This window comes from Aotus nancymaae, unplaced genomic scaffold (genome assembly GCF_030222135.1).
Source record: "Aotus nancymaae isolate 86718 unplaced genomic scaffold, 86718_ANA_hifiasm-v0.15.2.pri h1tg000025l, whole genome shotgun sequence".
Classification (NCBI taxonomy): domain Eukaryota; kingdom Metazoa; phylum Chordata; class Mammalia; order Primates; family Aotidae; genus Aotus; species Aotus nancymaae.
Window position 1 is genome coordinate 36,831,530 of NW_026988438.1, and position 17,935 is coordinate 36,849,464.

The window sequence follows — 17,935 nt, forward strand, 5'->3', positions numbered from 1 at the left end:
GGAGAGGTAGATTATTTTAGAACAATTCGAGGATGCCTGGTGGTATAGAAAATTCATATGCTAACATAAAATAAGAATAGGTATGTTAGTTTCCTATGCTGCTGTAACAAATTAACCACAAACTTGGTGGTTTAAAGCCACAGAAATTTTTGTTCTAGAGGCCAGGAGTCTGAAATCAGTCTCCGTGGGTTAAAGTCAAGGTTATCATGAGGACTGGCTCCTTCTGGAAGTCTTAGGGGAGAATTCATTTGCTTGCCTTTCCCAGGTTCTGGTGGCCGGCTGGCTGTAGTCCTTGGCTTTCGTGGTTTCCTCTTTCAAAGTGTGCCACTTCAGCCTCGCTTCTGTCCTCACGTTGCCTTCTCTCTGACTTTCCCTCTTCTAAGACTTCATGATTACATCAGGCTCACCCAGGTAATCCCATCCAATCTCTCCACCTCAAGATACTTAATATACACCTTTGAAGTCATATGTTATATGGTAACATATGAATGTTACCATATAAGGTAACATTCGTAGGTTTTAAGCATTAGGAGGTAGATGTATTTGGGACCATTATTCAATTTACAGTCAGTGTAGTCAGCACTCAGGTGTCAAATAAATGGTAGTAGGACCACAACCTTGAGAGTGGGACTCTGCTCAGTGGGAAAATACATTAAGATAAAGTTCTTCAGTACCTAGAGGGATTTCTGTGCAGAATATATTTTGTCATTTCACATAGAGGATGCAGCATTCTTACGATGAGGTAACAAGATAGAAGGAGGCATGTGTTGGTGTAAGGCCAGTTAGTAGCTGGTGCCTTTGAGACCTGAGAGGAGACGGCTGCAGTTCAGCATCAGAGCCGAGACTGTGCTAGTTCATAGCTCCTGGTTCATGGCTCCTCATCTCAGGCTAGACCCTGGCAGTTGACAACACGGTGCTCTCTGTCACCCCTCCCTGAGCTGTGGAGCTGAGCTCCTTCCCTTTCCTTGATTCTGTCTCTTCTTAGAAGCGTTTTTCAATTTATCAGAGTGCTTACTCTGTACTGGAGGGGAATCTGCTGCACAAGACATCATTGATCTCTTGCCCAAGTCCGCTTTTCTGGGCTCACGAAAAACAGATTCGTCCTAGCTCTGATTTTCACTAAATGTTTCTGAGGTCTTGGTTATTCTCCATGTAAACCTAGAGACATACTTTTCATTAAAATATAAGGCAGAGGTATGGGGGTTCTGGGTCTGAACCTCAGGCAAGTCCCAGAATGGTTGAATGGAAAGACTGGGTGGGAACTTTGAGACCAGCTTCTTACTGGCTGTGAGACTTTGGATAAAGGTGACTACCATACAGAGTCCCTTTCCCATCTGTGAAAATGGGATTAACAAAAAAAAAGTCCTTTAGGGTCAAGGTGAGAACCAGCAAATAAGACTAGTGCCCTCGCCCTGCTGCACTGTGAAATAACTTTTATTGGAGGCATTTATCCTTTGGCTGAAATTCTCATGTTGTGTGCTCCAGTACTGTGAAGTACTTTACGTCCTAACCCCACCCCTCTCTTAGCTTCAGGGCTTTTTGCATACGTTTTCTTTGCCAAGAATCCATTTGCTGCTGCTTTTTTTTTTTCCTTTTTTCCCAACAGTCGATTTTGTTCTGGATCCTTTCCATCTTTCTTGATTCCCACCAATTAGCCCTGAATTTGGATGTCATGCCTGCCACACCTGGACTAAACATCTCTCCTGTATTTTTCCCATACTTAACACTGTGGTAGCACTTGGCATGTAGGCTTGCATTCGCTCATGTATTTTTTTTTTTTCCTTCAGAAAACTGTAGGTTTATTGCTACACAATCTGCTGGTAATTCCAGCTATTTTGGGCGATTTCATTATTTGACTTAGGGGTGTGTGTGTGTGTGTGTGTGTGTGTATAAGTACATATTTTGGAAGTCAGGGTCTCCTCTTGCCCAGTACAGTGGTGAGATCATAGCTCACTGCTGCATCAAACTCCTGAGCTAAAGTGATCCTCCCTCCTTTGCCTCCCAAAGTGCTGGGGCTATAGGTGTGCACCCCTCCTTGTCCCCCACCCCCAAGCCATCACTTTATATTTTAATTGTCTTCCTACTTGTGTCTATTTCCCCAAACAGAGCTAAGGTGGGAAGGGCTGTGTCCTCTTCTATTATCATCAAAGACCCAGAACAATGGCTGGTGTGGACTCGCTGGTCTGAATGTACATCGGTTGGGAATTTTTCAACTCTGTAATAGATTATTGGGTTTTTAAAAAAAATAACTCACTGGATTTTTTTGTGTAGGGGCAGGGTGGGGGGATAAGTACGAGAGAATAAGATAAAAATTTGTTGTTCCAGGTCATTGAGGTTTGTATTTTTGTTGTTTTTTTCTTTCTGTTTTTTTTTTTTTTTTTTTTTTCTTTTTTTGAGACAGAGCCTGGCTCTGTCACTCAGGCTGGAATGCAGTGGTGTGGTCTTAGCTCACTGCAACCTCCACCTTCTGGGTTCAAGTAATTCTCCTGCCTCAGCCTCCCTAGTAGCTGGGATTACAGGCGCCTGCCACCATGCCCAGCTAATTGTTGTATTTTTAGTAGAGACGGGGTTTCACCATGTTGCCCAGGCCCCGGCTGTTCTCAAATTCCTGGGCTCAAGCTATCTTGCCTCAGCCTCTCAAAGTGCTGGGGTTACAGACATCAACCACTGTACCTGGCCCCAGGTCATTAGCTTTATTGATGCAGAAATCACTGAAGTTCTTAAAAAATGTTTTCATTTTTTGTTTCTTTGTGTTATTTCTTATTTTTTGGTGGCGGCAAATGGAAATCTTGGTGCCGTCTGTGTTGTCCCTTCACTAGCAGGGATCAGATGTTTTCAAAAGTATATTGCGGGTGTTTTATCTTGATTTGGTTACTTATTTAAGTAGGTCAGGTTGTTTTGGTTAGGCTTTCTAGTAGTAGTTGATTGGGGAAAGTTCAATTTCTTATTAAAAAAAATTTTTTTTAAGGAAAACCCCAGATGTTTAGTGCTGAAAAAATGAGTCACACAGAAGTCAGAAGCATCAGTGAGGGATGCTCCTTATGGCTGTGAAATTGAGCAGGCTGTGCCCCGAGATGCCAGCCTCCTCATTAAGGTGGATTAATGCTAAGCTCCTCTGAGCTTACACCCATCATTACTCCATGTTCTCCTTTCTCAGCAAATTTGATGCCCATCAATTCTGAGCATGTTCTGTGCACTTCCAGTATTCCAGTATTGTTTAAAACTACTTGAAGTTGGCCAGCTGAACAAATCTTTCTGACTCCAGATAATCTACGTGATATCTTTCCCATAAAGGACATGACTTCATCATGTTAATTTCTTTCTTGCTCAACTAAACATGAACAAACTTTTCTTTGGTCACAGCGTTGTTTCTGTATGGTAGGAATTTTATTCTAACGTGCTGTTTAATTAATGTTTAAAGAGAGGACCTTTGCTTATATGCTCCCCTTGGCTACTAGAGACAGCTTTGTAGCGCATGATGGAGCCTGCATAATTTCTCACCAACTGACTGCGTTCGCCTTGGTATTGTCTGCTACTGAGTTTAAGGGTCACCTCTGCTGTATGTTTTTAGAATATTTAACTTCACCAGTAACTGTATATCAATTTATTTTAACTCTTATTTTCTCTGGCTTTATTTTTCTCTCATAGTTTGTTGTTGTTGTTGTTTGTTATTTGGGAGGGTAGGGGCAGCAGAGACAGGGTCTCCCTCTGTCACCTAGGCTAAAGTGCAGTGGCACAATTACAGCTCACTGCAGTATCAACCTTCCAGGCCCAAGCAATCCTGCTACCTCAGCTTCTTGAGTAGCTGGGACTACCGGCACAGCACGCTCCAGCACACCTGGCTAAATTTTGTATTTTTTGTAGAGACATGGTTTCACCATGTTGTAAAAGCTGGTCTCCAACTCCTGGGCTCATGCATTCTGCTCACCTTGGCCTCCCAAAGTGGGTATTTTTAAAAGTCTTATTGATTATAAATAACTTTATCCTTTTGCGAAGTAGATTTTTTAAGTCATGCAGGTGTGTCTGTAGCTGAAAGACCTCGGTGTGTGAACTAGATCACCTTTAGAAACCTGTAACGCTAATTTTTTTTCTTTTTTCTTTTTTTGCTGGACTAGAGTGCAGTGGTGTGATCTCGGCTCGCTGCAACCTCTGCCTCCTGAGTTCAAGTGATTCCCCTGCCTCAGCCTCCTGACTAGCTGGGACTACAGGCGTATGCCACCACGCCCAGCTAATTTTTGTATTTTTTTAGTAGAGATGGGGTTTCACCATGTTGACCAGGCTCATCTTGAACTCCTGACCTCAGGTGATCTGCCCATCTTGGTCCCCGAAAGTGCTGGGATTACAGGTGTGAGCTACCACACCCAGCCAAATTTTTTTTCTTTTAAATCACACAACCCAGACACCCATCTGAAAGATTAGGGTATACACATGTATAGGAATTATTGTTTATTCACCTTGTCAGAAAGTCTTGAAAGCATGTATGGATTTGTGTACCCGTTAATAACTCGGCTGGCCTCAAGCATCTAATCCATTAGGTGAAGGTCACTGCTGGGAGTCCATGGTACTTGTTGGGCCTCCTTCCTTTCGAAGCAGGGGGGACTCTCAAGGAGAAACTCTTCCCACTGATCCTAGATTAGGCCACGAATCCTTCTTACACAGGCTGTGGATAATCACAACCAGTTGTTTGCAGCTGGCATGCAAATTGAACATGCTTGGACTCCTTGGGCTTAGATGATCTTCTAAGGGCCTATTCATTTCAACTTCGATGTTTGTTTTGTTCCTTTGGGAATATAAAAATTGTCCCAATGTGTGAAGAGAGCACATTCAAATGGTCCATCGTCTATCTGAGAAACTCTCCAAACCATTCATCTGTCCCTCCCAGAATCCCCTCCACTGATCCCTCACAGCTTGTTTCCCTTTAGGGGGCACGGTTTCCAAGTCCCTTACAGTAGGTTTCAGAACTGAGCATAGTACTCATAGGTCTAAATTGTGCTTATTGCAGGGTGGAATCTTAGCTGTCCTTTTTTTTTTTTTAAGATGGGGTTTCATCATGTTGGCCAGGCTGGTCTCAAACGCCTGACCTCAAGTGATTCGCCCACCTTGGCTTCCCAAAGTGCTGGGATTACAGGCGTGAGCCACCATGCCTGGCCAGCTGTCCTTGACATTTGTTCAATGAATGGAAGATCATATGCCTGTATTCCCTAGGCATGAGATGATTATCAATTGCAATTGAACTAGCTTTTAGTTATTAATAATAACTTATTATTGATTTACATGTTACAAGGTATATGTGGGAGGGAGGCTTTTGTGAACGAGGTGTCTGATTTAACCATGTTGCCTGGTACTAGCATGAAGGACCATTCTGGGTGATCATTGGTGAGGCGATAGCACAGGCTGTCGTTCTGTATGGAAAGGGTCCTTCTGGAAGGCCACTCCTGCAGACAGAAGACATCTTGAGTTGGATGACAGCAAGTTCTCTTTGATCACAGAAGCTAAGGTGGGTTAATTCCAAGGAAGCTAATGAGACTTGCCAAGTGTCCCCTAAGGAAGTCAGATATCAAAATGTCCTTTAGGGACTCCTAAGAAATTGATCAGTAGCCATTGTAGAGCAACTGGGAGTTCTATGGTGTTCACTTTAATTTTTTTTTTTAAATTAGAAATTTTTTTGGCTAGGCGCAGTGGCTCATGCCTGTAATCTCAGAACTTTGGGAGGCCAAGGTGGGAGGATTTCTTGAGCCCAGGAGTTCAAGACTAGCCTGGGCAACATGATGAACCCCCATCTCTTAAAAAAATACAATAATTAGCCAGGTGTGGTGGCCCACATCTGTAGTCCCAGCTACTCGGGAGGCTGAGGTAGGAGGATCCCTTGAGCCCCAGAGATGGAGGCTGCAGTGAGCTATGAACTTGCCACTGTACTGTGGCCTGGGTGACAGAGCAGCAAGACCCTGTCTCCAAAACAAACAGTTTCTGTGTTCACTTCAGAGAGCAGAAAAAAGGACTTAAAGTCCTACCATCCAGAGGTAACTATCATTAATAGCTGTATATTTTTGCTGGTATATATATATATGGGATGAGCTAGTTAACTCTCCTTATATTTTTTCTCCAAATGGTTTTCTGTTTGTGACAGCACTACCTACTGAATCAGCCTTTTCTTGAGCTCAGCCTTTGTGCTATCCAGCACTCTGATATGTTCACAGAACGTGTTGCCTTTCTCATTTGAGGCTTAGCTAAGCTTGGGGGAAGTCTTGGTTCTTCAGGGTTAGTGAGGAAGGGACTGATGGTTCTGCCCTCATTTTGGCCACATCTGCCATGCTGTGGGCAGTATTGGCTGTTAGTTTGCAATATTTGCAAATGTAGAGAAGAGCAGTCTCTTCTTTACTACTTACCTTAAATAATTTATGTAGCTTCGCTGTATTGGTTAGGGTGTGTGGCATGTGACACCAGTGTTGTGCATTTTAATCTGGGTGCATTATCCTTTATGTCATTAATATCCTCCTGGAAGAGCTGTTAATGAGGCTTACTGGATTGTTCAACTTTTAGTTTTGTTTTAGATGTTTAGCAGTTTCTTGAACTAAATACATTGAAGAGTAAGGCCTAAAAGTGGTGGTTCATGAACACTCACTTGTAAAAACAGAAACATTCCTTCTTGCCTCAGTTTCTTGCTCATTTTGATCCTTCTGCTCTACCTTCTGTGTTACAATTTATTCAACTACGATGTGTACTGTGCCTGTCTACAGACAATAGTCAGTGCTTTTTATCATTTTAAAAAGACTTTTGTAATCTTTTAGGTGAAACATTTCTCAGATTATTCTGCCTTTCTTTGGTGATACTTGATTCTAAGTAAGGGTCTGTAGTACCTTAGTCATTGTAATAGAAGCCCTAGTTACATATTCTGTTTATGGCTCAGTTCTGAAGAAGTTAAAAATTGATCAGCACTGGCTTCCAGGAATAGATCAGAAAGTCTGAGTGTCTTAAAAAAAAAACAAAACCCATTACAGCTGTTAAAGCTGTCATTGCACCCCGGAAAGTAAGAGTGTCATGGGATGGAATGCAGCTTTGTCAGTAGCCATACAACTGAGATTTTAGAAGGCAATGACAAGGCTGGGCACAGAAAGAAGCTCATGCCTGTAATCCCAGCACTTTGGGAGGCCAAGGTGGTTGGATCACTTGAGGTAAAGGGTTTGAGACCAGCGTGGCCAACATGGCTGAACCCCGTCTCTACTAAAAATATAAAAATTAGCCGGGTGTGGTGGCACACGCCTGTAATCCCAGCTACTTAGGAGGCTGAGGCACAAGAATAGCTTGAACCCGGGATGTGGAGGTTGCAGTGAGCTGACAGCATGCTGCTGCACTCCAGCCTGGGTGACAGAGTGAGACTGTCTCAAAAAAAAAAAAAAAAGTGCCGGGCATAGTGGCTCATGCCTGTAATCCCACCCAGCACTTTGGGAGGTTGAAGCGGGCAGATCACTTGAGGCTAGGAGTTCAACTAGCCTGGCTAACATGGTGAAACTCCAATCTCTACTAAAAATACAAAAAATTACCTGGGCATGGTGGCACACACCTGTGATCTCAGCTACTCAGGAGGCTGAGGCAAGAGAATCACTTGAACCCCGGAGGTGGACATTGCAGTGAGCCAAGATTGTACCACTGCACTCCAGCCTGGGTGACAGAGCGAGAAAAAAAAAAAGCAACAAATCTAAAGTGACAGAAACAGCTGTGAAGTTTTTAGCTGCCTTTTCAAAAATTAAAGTTGTGTGCTATACAGTTGTGGCTTTGGCATTCCTGTGCTGCCTACACATAGCCCATGAAGAGGGAGGAAAAGGAGTAAACATATTTGTGCTGTTATAGATTTTATATTTAATTCTAGCTGGCATTTGAGGGATTTCATTAATGTGCAGGAGTGGTAGGTCCTAGAGTGGGGTTGCCCTGTTACCTGAATCTTCCCACAGCTACCCCCAACAGAGCTGTGGTGGTTTACCCCAAACTAGCGGCACTCTTTGCTTGCCAATAGCCCAGTGGCTTCATCTGTATTCTTCATGTTCTGGTCAGTCAAGGGACAGGTCTATGCTTGTTTAGTTGGTACTTTGGTTTCAAATTGATTTTTTAAGCCTCAGTTAAAGAATGACTTAAATGTACTTCTTTCCCATTATACAGGTTCATTGACTACAATTTGAAAAGTAAAGTTCAAAAATGTCTTGGTGTATTACCTTTCATACTTCTAAGCAGGTATAAACAGAAATTGAATTAGCAGATCAGAGTGAATTTTTGGGCCATTTGATACTAACAAAACTTTTATAGAAATTCTATGCTTCTTTATACTTTTCCCCACTAATAGACAAGACATAGTTTTTTCATATCCTTCCCAGCATACTTCATGCTAAAATAATTCAAAATCTTAGCCAATTTTGTCTGCAGAAACTAGCATTATTAGTTCACTTGGCATATTTGCCTTTCTTTTGGCCAATAGACGGAGAGAGAGAGAGAGAGAGAGAGAGAGAGTGTGTGTATGTGTGTATTTTAGAGATGGGGTCTCACTCTGTCTTCAGGCTGGAGTATACTCGCTTAATCATGACTCACTGCAGCCTCAACCTCCCGGGCTCAAGTGATCTTCTTGCCTTAGTCTCTCAAGTAGCTGGGACTATAGATGCATACCACCATGCCCGGCTAGTTTTTTTTTTTTTTTTTTTTGGTACAGAAGGGATTTTGCTGTGTTGCCCAGGCTAGTCATGATCTCTTGGCCTCCAGGGATCCTCCTGACTTGGTCTCCCAAAGTGCTGGTATTATGAGCATGAGCTACCACACTCAGCCTGATCATTTATTTTTGACTGTCAGTTCTATTCATGGCTTCTTTTCTCTAACTGTATATGTCTGATAGTCTTCACACTTTTTGGGCAAACAGTTACAATGTGTTGATTAAAGATTTATCCAATTTCTTTTTCCCATCTGTGTAGTCTGGTAATTAAAAAAAAAAAACAACAGTACTGAATATATTGCATGTAATTTCCTGCTTTTGTTTTTCTCACTTAAACCTTGAGCCTTTTCACACATTAAACATTGGGAGTAATTTTCACTTTTGTACTGATTTATAACAACTTAAGTCTTCGAATTATTAGGTCTTTTTAAAAAACAGCTTTACTGAGGTATGATTCACATAAACACATCTTTAAAGTGCACATTTTGATAAGCTTTGACATACATATACACATGTGAAACCATTAAGATTTACCTGTGATGTGTGAGTCAACAGCTCATTTCCTTTCATAGCTGAGTAGTGATTTGTTGCGTGGATATACCACAAGTTACATGTTTACTTGTTGATGAACATTTGGGTTGTTTCCAGTTTTTGACTACTAAAAATAAAGGTGCAATGAACATTTATGTGTAGGGTCTATATGGATGTTTGCTTTTGTGAGTATCCACTTGTAACCCCCAGAGATGGTATGAAGATTATTTTAAACTAAGGAGATTTGAGATTTAACAGATGCAGAAAGAAGCCTAATCAGAAATTCCATAATTTAAAGGCAGAAACTTCTGGGAATGAGGCTGCTAAAAATCCCCTCTCTCAAGGAATTTTCTTGGCCTGAAAAAGAAAGATGGAGAAGAACACTCTCATCTGCGTAAACAAATATTACCGCAAAATTTATCTTCTGTTCCCCTTGAAACCCATTTATTTTCCCATAGAAGCCTTTCTCCCTTACCCTTTTTCCCCAGTTAGTTGGGTTTGTAAACTTGCTTATTTTGCTGTTTAGAGTACTGCTTTTGTACATTTCTACATGCATATTAAAAAGTTTTGTTTTTTTCTACTGTTCATCTGTGCATTGTCACTTGAATTCATAGGCCCTCAGTTACTGAATCTAAGTCGATAAAGGAGAAGGATTTTTTTCCTGAGATATTTCTTCCAGTTATTCCACCCCTGTGTAGTTACCTGAATCACATATATATATATAATGTTTTTTAAAAATTCTAAACTTCTCCAGAGTAGTTATGCCATTTTGTACTCTCACCAGCAGGTCCAGTCGTTGACAACACTTGGTGGTTTAATTTTAGCCATTCTAAAATGGCTATGCATCCTTGCCATAGGTATGTAGTATCTCATTGTGTGAGTATGTGCGTGTGTTTATAATAGCTTCATTGAGATATTCACATACCAAGTGGCTTCTTTCACTTAGCTTTAATGCTTTCAAGATTCATGTGTATTGTAGCAGGTATCAGTGCTTTGTTCCTTTTTTTAAAAAACTTAATTGGCGGGCACGATGGCTCACGCCTGTAATCCCGCACTTTGGGAGACCGAGGCGGGTGGATCACGAGGTCAAGAGATCAAGACCATCCTGGTCAACATGGTGAAACCCCGTCTCTACTAAAAATACAAAAAATTAGCTGGGCATGGTGGCGCGTGCCTGTAATCCCAGCTACTCAGGAGGCTGAGGCAGGAGAATTGCCTGAACCCAGGAGGCAGAAGTTGTGAGCCGAGATCGTGCCATTGTACTCCAGCCTGGGTAACACTAGCGAAACTCCATCTCAAAAAAAAAAGAAAAAAAAAACTTAATTGTAGAATAGCCATAGGTTTACAGGGAAGTAGCACAGATAGTGTAGAGTTCCCACATGCCCTAGACTGTCTCCTCTGTGATTAACATCATACTTGAGTATGGCATGTTTGTCACAATTAAAGAACCAAATCATTATTTCATGGTTTATAGTAAACCAAATTCCATCCTGTTACTCAGATTTCCTTAGTTCTTACCTAATATCCTTTCTGTCTTCCATGATCCTGTCTAGGACACTATTTCATTGTCATGTTTCCTTAGGCTCCTCTTGGCTGTGACAATTTCTTAAACTCCTTATTATTGATGATCTTAACAATTTTCAGGAATATTGATGAGATATTTTGTAGAATGATCCTCAGTTGGAACTTGTGTGAAGTTTTCCCCATTATTAGACTGGATTTATGGATTTTTGAGGAGGAAGACTTCAGATAAAATGTTGTTCCCATTGTATCAAGGATACATGCAATCATCATGATTTACCACTGATGATAACCTTTTTTTTTTTTTTTTTGAGATGGAGTCTTGCTCTGCTGCCCAGGGTAGAATGCAGTGACGCAATCTCGGCTCACTGCAACCTTCGCCTCCTAGGTTTAAGCAATTCTCTTGCCTTAGCCTCCCCAGTAACTGGGATTACAGGTGCCCGCCACCATGCTAGTCTAATTTTTGTATTTTTAGTAGAGACAGGATTTCACCATATTGGTCAGGCTGGTCTTGAACTCCTAACCTCAAGTGATCTACCTGCCTTGGCCTCCCTAACAGCTGGGATTATAGGCGTGAACCACCACACCTGGCCCACTGATGTTAACCTTGATCACCTGGATGAAATAGTATATGTTGCTCTACCACCCCTCCCTGCCAATACTGTGCACAGCCCACACTTAAGGAGTGGAAAATTTTGCTCTATCTTCTTGAGGGTGGACTGTCTACATAAATTATTTGCAATTTCTCTCCATGGAGAGCTGTTCAGTCTTCCCTATTTATTCAGTCATTTGGCTTGTGGATATTTATTTTATACTCTGGGCTGTAGTCTAATACTATTTCCCCTGTTTTTCTGTTCTGATGTTCCAGCTTTGGCTGTTGGAAGCCCCTGTGTCCCTTTGGTAACTCCATCATCGTGTGTTTCTGTGTGTGGTGGTCTTTTGTTGGTTGGTTGGGATTGGTTTTTCCCTTTTGAATATGTGCTTAATGGCGCCACAAGATCAGGATTATCTTGTAGAATTCCTGCTTCAGTCCTTGAAATAGCTGTTGTCTAAGGAGGTTTGGTTCCCTTTATTGGAGAATGGCTCAGGGACTCCATCTGCCTCGGCCTCCCAAAGTGCTGGGATTAGAGGCATGAGCCAGCATGCCCGGTCAATGTTTCACATTTTAAAAACTTTATAAAATGAATAGTTTTAAGCATTTACAGATGTAAGGAGAACAGTATAATAAATCTCCCCATGTACCTATCCCTTAACTTCAGTTATCAGCTTAAGGCCAATCTCATTTTCTCTATATTTGTCCCACCTCTCTCTAGCAGATAATTTGAAACAAATCTTAGATAAGTAATTTCATTAGTAATTATTTTAGCATGTATCTCTAAAAGATAGAGTTTTTAAAAAATCAGTATCATCACATGTAAAACATTCTCACAAACCATGAAGTCTGTTCAAATATCTTAGTTACTTTACATTTGAAAAATGGTATTAGGATCCATATAGACTGGGCGTGGTGGCTTCTGCCTGTTAATTCCAGGACTTGGGGAAGCTGAGGCGGGGTGATTGCTTCAGCTCAGGCATTTGAGACCAGCCTTGGGCAATGTGGTGAGACCCTGTCTCTCTTTCCAGAATAAAAAAAAAAAAAGATGGGCAGGTGGCGGAGGGGGGAATCCAAATGAGGTTTATATTTTGCAGTTTGTTGATTTAGTCCCTAAACTTGATGTTGCCATTCTTCCCCCCGCCCCCTGCCCCATTTGTTCAAGAAACTCTTTTATTCTGTCATGTTTAGGTTGGCTGACTTCATCCTTGAAGTACAGTACAATTTCCTCAGGTTTCTGGACTCTTGTAAGTTGGTGGTTAGATTTAGAGCAGTGATCTCAACCTTAAATTGTAAAAATTCTAATGTCCAGGCTATGTCTCATACTAATTTGAACTTCTAGTGTTAGGATCCAGGCATCAATATTTTACGCTCCCCATGTGATTCTACTGTGCTGCCAAGACTGAGAACCCCAATAGATGTGGTCGTATTCAGATTCACTTTCTTTCTCCCTCCTTCCCTCTCTCTTTCCTTCCCACATCCCCTTTTTCTCTTTAAGCAAGAATACTTCATAGATGGTAGTACAGACTTCTATCAGGAAGTACACACTTGGATTTCTCTTTTTGTAATGTTAGCAGCATAGATTTGAGAGCTCTGTTACTTCATAAAGGAAGGCAAAAAGGTCATTTTCCAGTTCGATTATTCTTGCATTTATTAATTGAAACACTTGTATAAAGAGAAACTCTTAGATACGCTATTTGGTTACTGCAAAGATTTAATTTCTATAAGAAAGACATTAATGTTAGATTTTACAGATGCTCATCAACTTATAATGGAGTTATGGTCCTGATAATCCCATTATAAGTTGAAAATATTGTAAGTTGAAAATTCATTTAATATACCTAACCTACAAGATATTATAGTTTAGCCTAGCTTACCTTAAATGTTCTCAAACACTAACAGTAGCCAACAGGTGGGCAAAATCATCTAACACAAAGCCTATATTATAATAAAATCTCATGTAATTTATTGTATACTGTATTGAAAATGAAAAGCAGAATGATTCTATGTATTGCTTTCATACCATTGTAAAGTCAGAAAATCATGAGTGTGCTGGGGCGAGGTGGCTCACAACTGTAATCCCAGCACTTCGGGAAGCCGAGGCGGGCAGATCACCTGAGCTCAGGAGTTTGAGAACAGCCTGGCCAACATGGTGAAACCTGTCTCTACTAAAAATACCAAAAAATTAGCTGGTTGTGGTGGCATGCCCCTGTAGTCGCAGCTACTCAGGAGGCTGAGGCAGGAAAATCACTTAACCCGGGAGGCGGAGGTTACAGTGAGCCAGGGTCACACCACTGCACTCCAGCCTGGCCAACAGAGCAAGACGCTTTCTCAAAAAAAAAAAAAAAAAAATATATATATATATATATATACACACAAACACACATATGTGTATTTATATATTTGTATATATATGTGTATATATATGGTATAATGAGTGGAAGCATCCTAAATTGTTGCTGTGTGTATTGCTAGTTCTCTAGTGGTAACTAACACACTGTCCGTTAAATATTTGGATTTATAATGTGAACGCTTTGTGTTTTGATACAGTTTTTTTTTTGTTTTTTGGATACACATCCTGCCCTGTCATCACCCAGGCTGGAGTGCAGTAATGCAATCTGGGCTCACTGCAACCTCCGCCTCCCGGGTTCAAGCTATTCTGCCTCCGCCTCCCGAGTAGCTGGGATTACAAGCATGCAGCACCGCTCCTGGCTAATTTTATATTTTTAGTAGAGACAGGGTTTCTTCATGTTGACCAGGCTGGTCTTGAACTCCTGACAGATGATCCACCTGCCTCAGCCTCCCAAAGTGCTGGGATTACAGGCGTGAGCTACCATGCCCGGCCTTGATCCAGTTGTTTTAACTTTATTGATAGTCAAATTGTTTCATAGTTAGCTACGGGGAATGCTTTCAGGTCCGATTCTGAGTCCTTTTTACAATACACCTGGAGTTTGAAAATAAGAGCAGAGAAGCCAGCATATACATAACACCAACATGAACATAAAAGTTACTTTCATTTTCATAAAGAAGATAGATGATTTTTAGAAAAAGCTAAACAAGTCAAAATGAAACTTTTCACTTAGTAGGTGATTAAGTGTAGAACTTACTGAATATGCTTTACTTTTTGGCTATGCACATGTGGCTGTTTACATAAATGGAGTGATACAATTCTGCTGTTTTCTGGAAGCTGATTTTTAGTACCTACCAGGTAGGTTTTGTTGTTTTGTTTTGTTTTGAGATAGGATCTCACTCTGTCACCCAGGCTGGAGTGCAGTGGTGTGATCTTGGCTCACTACAGCCTTTCCCTCTGAAGCTCAAGTGATCCTCCCACCTCAACCTCCCGAGTAGGTGGAACCACAGGCAGTATCACCACGCCCAGCTAATTTTTGTATTTTTTGTAGAGATGGAATTTTGCCATGTTGCTCAGACTGGTCTTGATCTCTTGGGCTCAAGCAAGCTGCCTGCCTCTACCTCCCAAAGTGCTGAGATTACAGGTATTAGCCACCTAGCCCAGCTCCTACCAGGTGTTTTATAAAGATCAATTTATGGCCATTCTTACTGGAAAAGACTTAATTTATCTTTTGTTGGGGTTGTATATATTGTTTCCAGCCTCATTCTTAAAAATAAGGCTGTCTTAAACTGCTTTAAGATAGAATTTATATATCGTATTGTTCACCCATTTAAAGTGTACAGTTCAGTGGTTTTTAGTATATTCACAAACACATACCAACAGTTAATTTTAGAATATTTTCATCACCTCAAATTCTGCACCCTTCAGATATCGCTCTCCTATTCTTTCCCCTTTCTGCCCCTGCCCCCGTCGCCCCACCCTCACTTAGTCCTTAGCATCTTGCTAATGTTTCTCTCTATAGATTTCCCTATTCCAGGGGTTTCATATAAATGCATTCATATAATAGGTGGTCTTTTGTGTCTGGCTTCTTTCACTCAGGAAAGTGTTTACAAGGTTCTTAAGTGTTGTTGCCTGTATCCAGACTTTATTCTTTTTATTGCTGAGTAATACTCCACTGCATAAATACACCACATTTTGTTTATCCGTTCATCTGTTCATGGACATTTTGGTTGTTTCCACTTTTTGGCTACATTAATGCTCATATGTATATTAATATACAATTTCTTGTGTGAATATGTGTTTTCATTTTTCTTGGGTATGTATCTAGGAGTTCAGTTGCAGAGTCACATAGTAACTTTATGTTTAACATTTTGAGAAATTGCCAGACTGTTATCCAAAGTGGCTGCACCATTTTACATTCTTGCCAGCAGTATAAGATGATTCTAATCTCTTCATTTTCTTTGCAAACCCTTGGTATGATCTGACTTTTTGATTATAGTCTACTGGGTGTAAAGTGGTATCCTTTTGTGGTTTTGGTTTGCATTTCCCTCATGACTAATGATATCAAACATCTTTTTATGTGTTCATTGAGCATTTGTAGTGTATCTTCTTTGAAAAAATGTCTATTCAGATTTGTCTATCTGTTAATTGGTTATTTGTCTTTGTTATTGAGTTGTGAAAGTTATATATTCCAGAACAAGTCTCTTAGCAGATACATGTCTTGTATGCTAGCCTCATGTAAACATCTACATCTATCAGCCTACGTGCCCTGATTTTTGCATTACTCTTCCATCAGTATTCACTGTATTTGAATAATTAGTATTAAAGACTAGTTTATCAAAATAATCAATGTAGTTACATTGTTTCCACACATGGCTTTGCTTACTTTTTTGTTGTTGTTGTTGTTGTTGTTTTGAGACAAGGTCTTACTCTGTCACCCAGGCTGGAGTGCATTGGTGCCATCATAGCTCACTGCCACCTCTATCTCCTGGGCTCGAATGATCCTGCCTCAGCCTCCCAAGAAGCTGGGTCTATAGGTGTGAGCCACTGTGCCTAGCTGATTTTTTTTTTTTTTTTTTTTTTTTTGATAGAACTGGGTTTTTCTGTGTTGCCCAGGCTGGTCTCAAACTCTCAGGCTTCAGCAAATACCCCCACTACCCCTCCCCATCTGTGTTGGCCTCTCAAAGCACTGGGATTTACAGACAGGAGCTACCACACCCAGCCTTGCTTAAGTATGGAGTTTGTTATGGGGTTCTAGAATTTTGATCTTTATACTTACTTGTCTACGGTGTCACTAATGGGCAGGACCATTTCTGCTTTACCATAAGGCATGTAACAATTGAATAAAAAGTAATTGTGGGAGGATAGTTATTGAGACAGCAGATGATGCACTGATTGTGATACAAGTGAATTTGTATTGAGCTGAACTTTTGGTTATGATTAAAATTCTAACAGATGTAGTGCTTGAATTTGTTTTTAGCAATTTTACTGTTTCTGTCTATAAAATATATTAAACATTGAGAGAATATCTCTCTTACAGTGTAGTTGAAATCCTGGGAAACTTTATCTTGGAAAAAAATTAATCTGGTAAGATCATATTTCATTTTACTTGAACTACAGTGTTTTCTGAAAGATGCAGAAGTTGCTATTCTGCCAACCCGTTTTGTTGTATTCAGAGATAATAACCTGTGCAGTGCCCATTACATAGTCACTTGTTTTTGTTTTTGTTTTTTTTAAAACAGGGTCTCTGTTGCCCAGTCTGGAGTACAGTACTGTGACCACGACTTCAACCTCCTGGGCTCAAGTGATCCTCCCACCTCAGCCTCCTGAGTAGCTGGGACCACAGGGGTATGCCACCACACCTAGCTAATTTATTTTTTGTAAAGATGGGATCTTCCTATGTTGCCCAGGCTGGTCTCCTGAGCTCGAGTGATTCTGCTGCCTTGGCCTCTCAAAGTGCTGGGATTATAGGCATGAGCCACTGCACTGGGTCACATACGACGTTTTAATGAACAGTGCAAATGTTATAGCTTTGCCCAGTGATTATTGTTAATTTTAAATTTTGAAGTTAAAAATTAAATTTTAAGGCCGGGCGTGGTGGCTCAGTCCTGTAATCCCAGCACTTTGTGAGGCCTAGGTGGGTGAATCATTTGAGGTCAGGGGTTTGAGACCAGCCTTGCCAACATGGCAAAATCCCATCTCTTCTAAAAATCAAAAATTAGCTGGGCGTGGTGGTGCATGCCTGTAATTCCAGCTATTCAGGAGGCTGAGGCAGGAGAATCGCTTCAACCTGGGAGGTGGGGGTTGCAGTAAGCTGAGATCACACCACTGCACTCCAGCATGGGTGACAGAGCAAGATTCTGTCTTTAAAAAAAAAAAATTGAATTTTAACTTAAATTTTCAAAATCAGCCATCATTTGAATGAACATATAAGCACATACAAATAGATAGTGTATAATAAATCCTCATGTACCTGCCAACCAGCTTGAACATTTATCAACTTACTGTGCTTGCTGGTATAAAGAGCTTTTGAAGAATCATTTTCCCTACAAGGTGGTGACTTTGTGAGAGATGGGATGCCTGTTGAGCACTGACTTAAGAGTCACATAGTATGGGTTTGAATCCTGACTCTTCACGTCTTTCCTGTCCCGCTGGGCACATGGCCTTTCCTCTTTGAAGCTCAGTTTTTGCGTCTTGGAAACAGGGTTAATATCTGCCTTTGAAGGTTGTTCAGATGACTAAGTGGAAT

General features: G+C 40.9%; 1 protein-coding gene and 1 non-coding gene across 2 annotated transcripts in view; one reads left to right on the plus strand and one right to left on the minus strand.

Annotated features, from left to right (window-relative positions):
- The window catches only part of IGF2BP3 (insulin like growth factor 2 mRNA binding protein 3), a 157,328-nt gene that overhangs the window by 71,166 nt on the left and 68,227 nt on the right, over positions 1 to 17,935 (plus strand). The window lies entirely within an intron of this gene.
- On the minus strand, positions 1,782 to 1,854 carry LOC135276590 (small nucleolar RNA SNORD65). The gene has a single exon (XR_010344148.1). It is a non-coding gene; the product is annotated as a small nucleolar RNA SNORD65 (small nucleolar RNA).